The sequence below is a fragment of the Macrotis lagotis genome, chromosome 4 (genome assembly GCF_037893015.1).
Source record: "Macrotis lagotis isolate mMagLag1 chromosome 4, bilby.v1.9.chrom.fasta, whole genome shotgun sequence".
NCBI classification, from domain to species: Eukaryota; Metazoa; Chordata; class Mammalia; order Peramelemorphia; family Peramelidae; genus Macrotis; species Macrotis lagotis.
Genome location: NC_133661.1, coordinates 175,315,338 through 175,328,553, shown reverse-complemented (window position 1 = coordinate 175,328,553; position 13,216 = coordinate 175,315,338). Strand labels below are relative to the sequence as shown.

The 13,216-nt window shown below is 37.1% G+C and overlaps 1 protein-coding gene across 2 annotated transcripts in view; it reads left to right on the top strand.

The window, feature by feature from the left end:
* GALK2 (galactokinase 2) overlaps nucleotides 1–13,216 on the top strand; it is a 178,030-nt gene that overhangs the window by 19,526 nt on the left and 145,288 nt on the right. The window contains exon 1 of one of the 2 annotated variants that reach the window (XM_074234714.1): nucleotides 7,388–7,748. The exons of the other annotated variant lie outside the window; for it this stretch is intronic. The gene's annotated coding sequence lies outside the window, so the exon portion shown is untranslated. Of the gene's footprint in view, nucleotides 1–7,387; nucleotides 7,749–13,216 lie in introns of those variants that run through there. 2 annotated transcript variants of the gene reach the window in all.

Here is a 13,216-nt window from a genome sequence, read left to right as displayed (position 1 = left end):
ATAAAAATGTTGATGATTTATGTAGGTTTGTTTTATATCCTGCTACTTTACTGAATTTCTTGTTTCAAATAGTTTTTTTAGATGATTTTCCCGGGTTCTCTGTCATCATATCATCTGCAAAGAGTGAAAGCTTTGCTTTCTCATTGCCAATTCTGATCCCTTTAATTTCTTTTTTTCTTCCCTTATTGCTAAAGCTAACATTTCTAATGCTATGTTGAATGGTAATGGTGATAATGGACATCCTTGTATCACCCCTGATCTTATTGGAAATGCTCCTAATTTATATATTTGTTGATGGTTTTAGATAGATCCTGCTTATTATTTTAAGGAAAACTCCATTTATTCCTAAGCTTTCTAGTTTTTTTTTTTTTAATAGGAATGGATGTTGTATTTTATCAGACATTTTTTAGCATCTATTGAGATAACCATATGATTTCTGCTGGTTTTTCTATTCATATGTTCAATTATGTTGAGTGTTTTCCTAATATTGAACCATCCCTGCTTACCTGGTATAAATCCTATCTGATATTGCTGTATTAGCTTAGTAATAACTTGCTTTAGTACAATTTTATTTTAGATTTTTGCATCAGTGTTCATTAAGGAGATTTGTCTATGATTTTCTTTGTTTTGGTTTTTCCTGTTTTAGGCATCAGTACAATATTGGTGTCATAAAAAGAATTTGGCAGAACTCTTCTTATTTTTTAAAATAGTTTATGTAGACTAGGAATGAATTATTCCTTAGATATTTGGTAGAATTCACTTGTAATTCTATCTGGATCTGGAGATTTTTTCTTAGGTAATTTATAGATGGTTTCTTCAATTTCTTTTTTCAGAAACAGGATTATTTTAATATTTTATCTCCCTTACTGTTTATCTGGGCAATTTGTATTTTTTTTTTTGTTTGTTTTTGTAAGGCAAATAGGGTTAAGTGGCTATCCAAGGCCACACAGCTAGGCAATTATTAATTGTCTGAGGCTGAATTTGAACTCAGGTACTCCTAACTCCAGGGCTGGTGCTCTGTTCACTGCTCCACCTAGCTGCCCCAGCAGTTTTGCTTTGTTAATTCTTTGAAATAATTTTTAAGATGATTTCCTTGCATTTTCTAAGTATACCATCATATCATCTACAAAAAGTGGAAAGTTTTGCTTCTTCATTGCCAATTCTGATTCCTTCAATTTCTTTTTCTTCTCTTACTGCTAAATTCATCCATTTTACTCTGTTTTCAAATTTATTGGCATACAGTTTGGCAAAACAGCCCTGAATTATCTCTGTTATTTCCTCCTCATTGGTGGATAGTTCACTCTTTTCATTTTTGATACTGGTAATTTAGTTATCTTCTTTCTTTTTTTTAAAATCAAATTACCCAAAGGTTTATCTATTTTATTGTTTTTTTTCCATAAAACTAACTCTTAGTTTTATTTATTAGATCAGTGATTTTCTTATTAATTTTATTAATTTATTCCTTGATTTTCAGAATTTCTAATTTAGATTTAATTGGACATCTTTAATTTGTTTTTTCTAAATTTGAGGTAATAGCCCTTGGTCTTTGTTCAAACTCCACAGTTCTTTCTCTGGATACAGATAGTATTGTCCATTGCAGACAGCTCAAAATTGTCACTGATTGTTGCACTGATGGAATGAAAAGTCTATCAAGGTTGATCATCAGCCCCATGTTACTGTTAGGATGTACAATGTTTTTCTGGTTCTTCTCATTTCACTCAGCTTCATTTCATGCAAATCCCTCCAGGCTTCCCTGAATTCCCATCCCTCCTGGTTTCTAATAGAACTATAGTGTCCCATGACATACATATACCACAGTTTGTTAAGCCATTCCCCAATTCAAGGACATTTACTTGATTTCCAATTCTTTGCCACCACAAACAGGTCTGCTATGAATATTTTTATATAAGTGATGTTTTTACCCTTTTTCATCATCTCTTCAGGGTATAGACCCAGAAGTGGTATTGTTGGATCAAAGGATATGCACATTTTTGTTGCTCTTTGGGCATAGTTCCAAACTGCTCTCCAGAAAGGTTGAATGACCTCCACCAACAATGTATTAGTGTTCCAGATTTCTCACAACCCTTCCAACAATGATCATTGTCCTTTCTGGTCATATTGGCCAGTCTGAGAGGTGTGAGGTGGTATCTCAGAGATGCTTTCATTTCCATTTCTCTAATAAGTAATGATTTGGAGCAATCTTTCATTTACCTTTTTATGCATCTCTTGACTGAAGTAGTTGGCATTCAATTCTGATCTTTTTATCGGGAAATTCTGGGAATCTTCTATTTCATTGAACATCCATCTTTTCCTAACAGCATATGAGGAATTTTGCAGTGTAGTACAATCTTGGTTGTAATCCAAGGTCTTTTGCCCTCTGATGTATGGTATTCCAGGCTCTCTAGTCCTTCAGTGTTGAAGCTAATATGTTGTGTGTAACTCTGATTATGTTTCCCTTGTATTTAAATTGCATCCTTTTTGCTGCTTGTCATATTTTCTCCTTTATTTGAGAATTCTGGAATTTGGCTATAATAGCCCTTGGTGTTTTTATTTTGGCATCTCTTTCTGGAGGAGTTCTGGGTATTCTTTCATCTTCTATTTTTGTCTTCTTGTTCTAGCAGATCTGAACAATTTTCTCTGATAATTTCCTGCATGATGTTTTCTTTTTTTTTTGATCTAGGCTTTCTAGTAGTTCAACTATTCATAAATCATTTCTCCTGGATCTGTTTTCCATTTTTTCCCTAAAATTTACTTTATATTTTCTTCAATTTTTTTTTCAGTCTTTTTATTTTATTTGATGTAATTTTGTAGGGAGTCTCATAGATTCATTGATTTCTCTTTAATTCTAATTTTTAGGGTTTTATTTAATTAATTTTTGTGTTTGCTTTTTCAGGTGATTAATTTTATTTTTTGAAGAGTTACATTCTTTTTCCAGTTGATCATTTTTACTTTTAAAGGAGTTGATTTCTTTGGTCAAGTTTTCATAATTTGCCTGCAAGACTCATTTTTTCCCAATTTTTTTCTTCTCTTCTTTGGTTTTCAGATTCTTTTTTTTAAGCTCTTCTATGAGCTTTTTTGATTTTGAGTCTATTTGTACACTCTTTTTTGAGACTAATTTTTGACTGTTTTCTTCTTCTGAGGTAACATTGTTATCTTCTTTATCTGCATAGTGTTTTTCTAAAATGAGTGCTCTTTTTTTAAAATTTAATTTTATCTGGGGCGGCTAGGTGGTGTAGTGGATAAAGCACTGGCCCTGGAGTTAGGAGTACCTGGGTTCAAATCCGGTCTCAGAAATTTAATAATTACCTAGCTGTGTGGCCTTGGGCAAGCCACTTAACTGTTTGCCTTGCAAAAACCTAAAAAAAAATTTAATTTTATTTATATAAGGCAATCGGGTTAAATGACTTGCCCAAGGTCACATAGCTAGGCAATTATTTGGTATCTCAGGCTGAATTTGAACTTAGGTCCTCCTGACTCCAAGGACAATGCTCTATCTACTGTGCTACCCAACTGCCCCAGTGAATACTCTATTAGAGATTTTGCTCATCTTGAAATGTCTGAGTTCTAATCCTGCTGTATAAGGTGCATAGACCCAACCTTTTTATGCTGGGGCTGGAATCTGATCTTTGGCGTGTTATTGGCTAAGATGTTGCCTATGCAGTCCAGGCTTTGCCTTTGCAGAGGTTTATTTCCTGCTTTATGTCCAGGTTCTATGTATGCAGTGGTTTGTTCCCAACCCAGTCCTGTCTTTTACCCCAGAGTTCACAGTGTTCAGACTTTGTTTGGGGTTGGCAGCTTCTCTTCTGGCTTGCTGTCTGGCTGCCAGGACCTATGCTGTTGTCAACCTATATATAGGAACCTGAACCTCACTTTGGCTAAAAATCTCCCACTGGCTTTCCTGCTCTCCTGCCTTGCTTGGCTCTTCTTCCCCTTTTCCTCCAAAGAGTTAGACTTTCACTGAAGGTCGTCCATGATGTCTACCATTGAAAACTTCTTTGGAGCTTGTCTTTTTTTTTGGTGGAATCTGTAGCTTTAATGTCTTTGCAGAGGCTTAATTTAGCTTTGTCTAGGGAAAAATCTCTGGGAGCATGCTAATTCATGCTGCCATCTTGACTCTGCCCCAGAATTACAGGTGTTCTATTGAAAACAAAATGAATATCTTCAATTTGCAATCTTTTCCATGATACCCTCAGTCCAGAGACCAAACTATTGGGAACTGATAATATGAATACAGCAATGGCAGAAAGGAAGAACAACAATAACAATACAGAGAATTGTTTTTTTAATAAAATAATATTCCATAACTTTGGCAGTTGATAGTTGAATAGATGTATCTAACATCATATTTTAGTTAACCCAATCTGGGCAGCATTGGTCTTTTCAGTATATAGGGGAACACTGCAGGATACCAGCGCATGATGTGAATGCTCCCATGGAATTTGCTAAAGAGAGAAAAAACTGGGATGTGATTAGACCAAAATCATATTAGTTCTTGCTAACTCAAGACATATACAGCAGGATCAAGCATCTTTAGTTCTGTTTGACTTTAGGTAGGTACCTCAGTTAACAGTCAGCCATGCAGTCATGGTTTAGGAATAACCAGGTGGGAAACACTGCTTTTCAAAGGTAAACAATTAGGAAAGTGAGCCAGAAGGAACCTATCTTAGACTGAGACTAAAGATTGTTTTTCAGCTGTTTTAAATACCTCCACCTGTGACAGTTTTAGGATCACATTTCTTCTGAATAGCTTTTTGCATTAGCTTGTAGCCATTCTTTGGAATGGTTGATTTCTGACTTAATAATCCATCAGAAATAACACCTAAAGTCAAACCTTAGAATAAAATTTATCATAGTCCCAAAATCTTTTACTACAAAATAGCAAACTCTACCAGTTTTCAAGGCTAGATATACCTGTCATGGGCAATAAAAGTTCACCAGTTCAAACATAAGAAATTTCACTTGAAATTCATTATTTGCTTTTATCTTCTCCTTCTGCAGTTTAAATTTATCCCGGTGTAAAGACAAAATCTTTAGAAATCATTTCTGTATTAGGCAAGAACTTGCAGGTCTGCAGCAAGCCAGGTTCACTGTCTAGAAATTATATGTCTACAGTTGGCTTATTTTCCCAGGGCTAAGTAACTTTGCTCATACTGAATCAATAGGGACTTCAGAGAAGAAGCTAGGTTTATTGTCCCTGCCTGCCCATCCATATATCCGAGCTATACTCTTTAACCTTTAGGTTTCAACATTATAATATGAATTCAAACAATTTTCTTTTCTAGAATTGTTAACAAATAACAATCATATATAACATATCATCATGTAACATAACATAAATATAGCAATCAAACAGTTGTAAATAAGACTTCCTCTTAACTTTATGCAAAGGTAGAAAAATTCAGTTACAAAATAAAGACTGATAAATAGTTGTTTTTAAAACATTTCTCCACTGATCTTCTTTCTTATAGCATCTTTAAACAATAACAGCTAACAAATTTCAAATCTTTTATTTTTGCCTTTACCTTTATTTGAAATGTCAGATTTGTTCTCCACATTGAAAACTTTTGATATATGACTTTTTTTTTTTTTAGATTTTTCAAGGCAATGGGTTTAAGTGGCTTGCCCAAGCCCACATGGCTAGGTAATTATTAAGTGTCTGAGGTCGGACCTGACTCCAAGGCTGGTGCTCTATTCACTGTGCCACCTAGCTGCCTCTATATATAACTAAATATTTATAAAAATATGTTTCATCTTCAAATACTGTCCCACAATTTTTTCCTAGTTCTTCCTCCCAAGTAGGGTTAAAGCCAGTTACATCCCTTTAGATAGCAGTCTCATGGCTAGATTATGAATGTCCATCATTTCTGGCTAGGTATATTCTCTCTGTTAGAGTTATAATTCTCAAGAGTTATGAGAATGTTTTCCCCCATGCTGGGATATAGCCAGTTTCAACTTACTGGATAGAAGTTTTTTTCCTTTTACCCCACCCCCCCCCCCTTTTTTTTTAACCTTTTCATGTGTCTCTTGAATCTCCTGTTTGATGTCCAAATTTTCTATTTAGCTCTGGTCTTTTCATCAGGAATTTTTGGAATTCTTCCATTTTGTTTAATGTCTATCTTTTTCCCTGGAAGAGAAGGCTCAGCTTTGTGGGAAAAGTAGATTCTTGGCTGTATTCCAAGCTCCCTTGCTCTTTGAAATATCTCATTCCAGGCCCTTCGATCCCTTAATGTTGATGCAGCCAGGTTCTGCATGATCCTTACTATGGATCCTTGATATTTAAATTGTTTCTTTCTGGATGCTTGCAGGATTTTCTCTTTTATCTGATAGTTCTGGAATTTGGCCACAACATTCCTTGGTGTTTTCATTTTAGGATCTTTTTCCTGGAGGGGATTGATGAATTCTTTCAATAACTACTGTGCCCTCAGATTCCATGATATCAAGGCAGTTTTCCATCACTGGATCCTGTAATATTAAGTCCAGGCTTTTTTTCTCTTCAATGTTTTCAGGAAGTCCTATAATTTTCAGGTTGCCCCTCCTCAATCTGTTCTCGAGGTCAGTGGTTTTGTTGATGAGGTATTTTACATTTTCTTCTATTTTTTCTATTTTTTGATTTTGTTTAACTGACTCTTGCTATCTCATGGAGTCATTAGATTCTGTAGACTCCATTCTTTTTTGGGGGGAGGAGTTTTCTTCATTAACTTTTTGCAACTCCTTTTCCAGTTGGCCAATTCTCCTTTCGAAAGAGCTTTCCATTTGACCAATTGAGGTTTTGAGAGAATTATTTTCTTTTTTGCATTTGCCCAATTGAGGATCTGAGAGAATTATTCTCATTTTGTAATTATCCAATTGATGATATGAGAGATTTATTCTCATTTTGTATTTGTCCAATTGTACTTTCTAAGGATTTGTTTTCTTGTTCCAAAGTATTGTCTCTCCCAAATTTTCCAGTTGATTTTTAAGCTCCTTATTTCTTCAAGGAAGTCTTTCTGTGCTGAAGACCAGATCGTATTCTCCTCAGAGGTTCTAGGTCTTTCTGAGTTAGGGTCTTTCCCTTCCAAGAATTTTTCTATGGATCCACCTTTCTGCTGACCCTTCTTCATTTTGCTAAGACCTTGAGTTGGGGAGGAGCTGGTTCACAGGGCCTTGGGATCACTAGAGGCTTTACTCACTGAGTGCAGTGTCTCTGGCTGGCCAGTAGGAGGTGTTGGTTGCTTTCTCTGGAGTGTCTGTGACCTTGATTGTGGCCTTCTCCCTTTGCTTGAAGGGAGGGGTTGGAGCTATTGAATTCTTTTGCCTTCAATCAAAGTTGCTCTTTACCCTGGCCTGAGGTCATTCCTCAGCTGGGCTGATTCTTCTGCTTACACACCTGTGCCTGAGGCAGAATTAGTCTGCAAATGTTTGTTGGGGAAGAGGTCTGAGCAGCAATGGAAGCTGGGCTCTGAGTTCCTCAGACCAGAGGAGCCCAGGGATGGTGTCCGCAGCTCTCCTGCACCCGAACTCTCCCCCCCCCCAGCCCTGTCCGCAAGCTCCTAGGGGACAGCACCAGCACCAGTGCCTCTGCTCCCTAGTTGACTCAAGCCCCTGCCATCTAGCCCCACTGCTGATCCAGCAGGTCTGGCTCTGGGGCCCTCAGACTCTTGGCTCCAATTCAGCTGCTAATCTGGTTGATCAGGGGCTGATCCTCCCTCTGAGCCCAGACTCACCCTGGCTGAATTCTTCCAGTGCTGCTGGGGGAGACAAATCCTGAGGTAGATGTTCTTTCTCCTGGCTTTTCTTTCTGGGTTTTTGTGGGTAAGATTTCTTTTAAGAGGTTTGTTTCATATGATAGATGGGGAAAGATCAGGAAACTATAGAACTGTGCCTGTCTTCTCTCTGCCATCTTGGCCAGAAGTCCCTTTCCCAGTTCTTTAGGAGACAACCCCAAGGGTTTTCAGGATTGGTATGGTTCAGCAAAGAGTGAGCCAGAGTGAGGGTACAGTTACTGTCCAGATACTGGATGTTGGGAGTTGTTGGACTGTTGGGCAGAGTTGGTGGGGAAGGTCTGATGTAGTTTGGGGATTTGAACTTATTTTAAGAAGTTTGGGTTGATGATTGGAGAATTTGAGGAGTAGAAAAAGAGTCACAAAGGGTGGATTTGCCTCCTTATTCCAAAAAACAGCTGGCTGGATGGGATTTTGTTCCATTTACCTTGCTTTTGACAGATCTTGTTCAGGTCAGTGAGGGTGTTGGAGAATTTTTGGAATTCAAGGACCCTATGAAGAGAGTATTGCAAGGGGTGAGGACTCATAGAGCAGCCCAGTGACTATGACTAAGTCTCATGATGGAGGTGTGAGGTTGGGGGGTTTCCCTGTCCACTGAGTCATTTAGTTCCCGTTTCCAAATTCTTTTATTTCTTTGCCTTCTTTGGAAAACTTGTGACAGTTGACTTGTGACACCCCCCCCCCCACTTTTGAATAATTTAACAGAAAATCTTCCCTTCAATTTTAACTTTATTTGAAGTTTATCTTTCATTTAGCCATTTTTATCCTTCAGAATATCTTACAATTTTTTTTTCTTCTCATTTTGTTTGCACACTCCAAAATGTTCTTTGGTAGAGCCTTATTTCTCATTTGAGCTTTATGCTTACCTTCTAATCCTTTCTTTGAAAATGTCTTGCTTTTTGTTTTTTTTGTTTTTCCTTCTGCCTCTTTTCTTCTGTAATGTTCGGTACATTCTGCTATTTTAATTAGACATTTATTTTGCTGTTTAAAATATTTGACCTCACTTTTCCTCTTTATTCTGTTTTTATGTGTATTCTATTACTTTGCTTTTAATCTTGTCCCTTCTCACTTCACACTGAATTATCTTTCACTTTTTCTACTGTATTTCCCCAAACTTAATATCCCTTAATAATAGCATTACTGATCTAGAAATTTATTAATTTTGTTGCATTGAGGCCTGTCCAATTTTACTTCCTTCTTTTCCTTTCATAAAAATTGTGCTCAAATATTCATTCCTCAGTTCTTCATTTTTCCATAGACTCTTTTCTTATTTTATTTTTTGCAAGGCAGTGGGGTTAAATGGCTTGCCCAAGGCCACATGGCTAGGTAATAATTAAGTGTCTGAGGTCAGATTCAAACTCAGGTACTCCTGACTCCAGGGCCGATGTTCTATCCACTGTGCCACCTAGCCACCCCAGTTCTTCATTTTTCTAATTTAATCCAAATATTTCACTACTCATATCACTTTTTGTTTCTTCTTTTATTTCCTTCTCCAAAATGCATTCCAAGCTCTTTCCCTATGCATAGGGTGTTTGTTGATAGATAGCAAGCTCTTAGAAAAAAAAATTTCCATTTAAACTTAATTTTGGGACTGGTTTGGTAGATTGAGGTATATACCTGAGGCTATACTTCTCCCTTTTCCAAGTCATATGTATCATCTTATATGTGTATTTGGATTGCTAGTTTCTATTTTTCCATGTTATAAAAAAAAAAAATCAAATGAAATTCAACTCCCCTGTCAAACTTGAACACTAGGAGGAGCATCATGTCTAGTTTCTTTTTGAACTAATTCTGTTTCATTTTGTAATAAGTCTTTTTTTTTGATACTCATGTCATATAATGCCTTAGGAAAAGTAAGTGTGGCTTCGGCCTGAGCAGAAGAGAATGGAAAGACCTCTAAAGCTGAAGGCAGAAGACTTGGGCTTGAAACCTAACTCAGTTACTTATTAGCCCTATGATCTTGGCCAGTTGCTTAATCTGAGCCTGCATTTCCTCATCTTTAAAATGGGAGCACACACTTACCTTCCTTGCCTCCTATGATCATTGTGAAGATCAAAAATAAGATAACAGATACGAAAGTGTTTCCCTTTACAAAGCTTTATATAAATAACAGTTTCAGTTTTAAGGTTATCAGAGTTACAGGGTCCTACACAGGTGCAAGATAATCATTTTAAGGACAGTTCATATAATATATAGATGCAGAATGGATTTTAGTAACTAAAGAGCAGGCCCCGAAGTCAGGAAGACTAGATTTCAGGTCCTTTCTCTGACACATACTGTGTAAGACATGACCTCTGGCAATTTTCTAGGATTGTAAATTGCAAATATAAATTGCCTACCTTCTTTGGTGGAGGAAATTTCTTCATCTAGGAATTGTCAGTATTGTTCTAAATCAGTGAAATCACTGGTCTTGAAGAGAAAATGCTATAATCTTGAAACTTTTCAGTACTGTGAAGGGTGGTCTCCATTCTGTGTTGATTTGCTTTCTCCATCTCTTAAGCCATGCTGGACTTAGAAGGCTTAGCATGTATGTCGTATGTCTCCCATGTTCAATGAGTGCTGTCTTAGCCACTCCTTGGGGACCACCACTGTGGCATATGCATTGGCGAATACATGGGGCCACACCTCAAGTACCACCCTTGTTCTGCCTACCATGGAAATGCTTTTAAGTAAAAATCCAATGGTGTGGCCTTCTTCTTTTTCTTTTCTTTCTCATCTGGATTCCTGGCCAGGCTGCTACTCTTCCTCTCTCTCTTAGCTAGACCTCCATAGTCTTGGCCATGCTGGAACAATATGGCCTTGATTAGATTTATGTTGATCTAAGCTCCCCTTCCCTTCCCTCTTACTTCCCCTCCCCTTCATTCCCTTCCTAGCCTCTCTTCTCTCTCCTCTAATCTTCTTGATCTAATCTTTTTTTTTCTTTTTCCTTTTAAGCACTTTAAGCCTTTTTTTTTTGTCTAGGCAGTGGCTTTAAGTGACTTGCCCAAGGTATTTAGGTATTAGTTAGGTATTTATTAAGTGTCTGAGGCTGGATAGCCTTTTTTACCTAAACATTTGCTAATCAGCCTGTCCTTTAAGAGACTCACTATCTTGCTGCTTCTCCAAAGAACCTAACTGGCGAAACTTTTGTAGTAACTTGTAAATTGTTTGAATAACTTGTGAATTAAAACTTAAGCCTTTCTTATCCTCCTGAGTCAGAGAGTTGGTGAGTTTTTTTTTTTTTACCTCAAATGAACATAATCTTTAAGGGCCTTTACAGTACCCCATTTTCTCCGAGATTGAGTCTGTAAGGTATCCTTAGCCTTTCAAATAAGAAACCATCAGGAGCCAGGTAGGACCTTGGAAGAATGCCAGGTTTGAATGTCAGTGTCTAGAGTGCCAAAACCTAGCCTGGTAATTAGAGGGAAGACTTGTCTCCAGTGCAATGTAAGGTGGAAAAAAAGGAAGAAATCTGAATAAATGGTGCTGAAGAACAACTCTGGTTGATTACCTTATTTAGACAGGTTATGATTCCAGTAAGGAGATCACAAAGACCACATTCTTTTTTCTTCTTATTTTTAAAAAAGTGTTTATTGATATTTTTTGTTTTTATATCATTTACATTTTCCAGTAGTGATCTGTCCCTTAAAACAAAGAATAAAAAAGAGGAACCCCCCCCCAATCTGGCAAAACAACTTTGCCTATTAAAAATTTCTTACACAATTTATAGTATTTTGTACTGCTTATGGGGGGGGCAGTGCAGTTGCCTAATGAAATCTTAGATTTAGGTAGACTACTTCCTTAAATCTAGTGACTCCATTTAGAGATAAATGGCTGGAGCCCAGAGAAGTAAAGTGATTTACCTAAGGAAATAAATCTATTGTTTGAAACAGTTTTCTTACACACTTCTTCCTCACTCCAAGTTCATCACTTTTTTTTTTTTAGGTTTTTGGCAAGGCAAATGGGGTTAAGTGGCTTGCCCAAGGCCACACAGCTAGGTAATTATTAAGTGTCTGAGACCGGATTTGTACCCAGGTACTCCTGACTCCAGGGCCGGTGCTTTATCTTCTGCGCCACCTAGCCGCCCCTAGTTCATCACTTTCTTCATGACATCATATTTCCTCTGATGAATCATCCAAATTTGGCCATCATAATTTCATAGCAATTACTTTCAATGAAGGTTTTAGTGGTAATAGCTGTTCTTTCTGTCTATATTATTATAGTTTGTTGTATATATCATTCTCTCCACCCCTCCTCATAGTTACTCTGTGAGAAAGGAAAGTCTAAGATGATCCATCCCCATTTGGAGATGAGCAAACTAGGACTAGAAGAGGTTAATATCAAGGTCACACAGCTATTAAATTTCAAAGTTTAGATCTAAAAATCAAGTCTACTTGACTCCAGTCTTTTTTAAAACTAAATTATTGGGGTGGCTAGGTGGCGCAGTGGATAGAACACCGGCCCTGGAGTCAGGAGTACCTGGGTTCAAATCCGGCCTGAGACACTTAGTAATTACCTAGCTGTGTGGCCTTGGGCAAGCCACTTAACCCCATTGCCTTGCCAAAAACCTTAAAAAAAAACATAAATTATGATGGTAGTTGAGTGCATCCTACTATGCTTAACCTTCCTCATTTTAATCCTGATTTCTCATTCACAGACTCTTTCATTTTCATGTTTAGAAGTTTGAGATTGTTATAAATGGCTCATAATTAAAAATTCTTAGTCCAGAGTAATTACATAGCTTTTATTAATAGACTTCTCTGCAGAGGAGGGCCAGTTTCCCTAGTGGAAAAAGACCCCAAATTGTAACAATGTCCAATCTTATATGCAGTTTCCTAATCAATACATTCATCCCTATACTATTCTCTAGTAATGTTTTCCCCATGCTGGCCATTATAATACTGAGGACAGGGGAATATATAGTAATACATTATTTGTATTACAAATTACAAAGACAGAGACCCTAGGTTAACTTGGAACCAGCAGATGAACCAAACCTGATCCAGTCTTGGGTCTGATCAGGTTAGGGTTAATTCTTTTGTTTTACACTCACATAGCTGCAAGTAGGCACCGACAACCACAGGCAGATGCCAGTCTTTGTACAATGTGTGTGTGTGTGTGTGTGTGTGTGTGTGTGTATAAACTAATAATCTTCTCTTATATTCTATGGAAGCCAACACCCTATATTTCTCACAATTCCCCCATTTGTTCTTTTAATCAGAATTTGGATTCTATCCCTTATAATGATTTCTTTCCTAAATCACAATTCTTATCACTTCTTTCAAAATCTTTATCATTTGTTTGGAAATGACCTCTATCACTGCCTGTAGTCTTATAGTCTGTTGGGAGTATAAATTGAGTTTTATAGTTCCAAGTCTCCTTTTTAGCGATGGCAGGCAACAAACATGAGATTGATCTACAAGAAGGGGGGCATAAGTAGTGGTGACACACTTACAGAATCAAGGGAAAATTATAGA